The following is an 804-nucleotide window of genomic DNA, read 5'->3' as shown; positions in this document are numbered from 1 at the left end:
TACCTAGGAGTCACCACTAATAACTCAACCTAGCAACTGGTTGAGAGATTTAGAAATCTCTGACAATTTGTATCCTAGTTTTGGATATATAAGCAATCATGTCATTACTCAACATTAATATCTCCTCCTTTTAAATCCCCACCAATCCTAACCGTTATGCTGCAAAAAAAGCATGGATTGCCCCATAGCATACCCAAAAACATCAGAGCGGTACAACCGATGGGGTGCCCGATAGTACCGGCTAAATAAACTAAGCTTAAACTACCGGTGGGCTACTGCCCTAGTGCCACTCCAAACCCGAGAGGATTTGGCCCCTGCGTTGTAGTTGGTCTGGTACTTGGAGCGGCACTACCACCCAAGTAGGTGGTACTACCGGTTGGAGCTCCCAGCTAGTATTGTTCTCCATAAGGGAGTGGTACAACCGATGGGAGGAGTGGTACAACCGGGTGCACCTTTTGCAACATGTTGGTAGAAATCGTTTCTCTCCTCAAAGGAGGATGGGAATGTATGGTGGGTGCAATATAAGTTTCGTGTACGTGACTTGATTCCACCCATACCTTCCAACGCGGACCCCCTCTTAATAGTATGGATTTCCTATGACCAAGGAAATAAAAGCATCAAAAATGTCATCTTTGATCTTTTCCTTCCAGAGGGGTACATAACTGTCTCGTGTCATTTGAATATTCCTGTGTAGCTCAAGCACACGGTTAGTCTGAAAAGTGCGTTGTCATCAACACCAAAACACTTAGGAGGGGGTGCCTTTTCAAATCTAATATAGTTTCTTAACTTGTTCAATAGAAGAAC

The sequence above is a fragment of the Triticum dicoccoides genome, chromosome 2B (genome assembly GCF_002162155.2).
Source record: "Triticum dicoccoides isolate Atlit2015 ecotype Zavitan chromosome 2B, WEW_v2.0, whole genome shotgun sequence".
Classification (NCBI taxonomy): domain Eukaryota; kingdom Viridiplantae; phylum Streptophyta; class Magnoliopsida; order Poales; family Poaceae; genus Triticum; species Triticum dicoccoides.
This window is presented reverse-complemented; position numbering follows the sequence as displayed.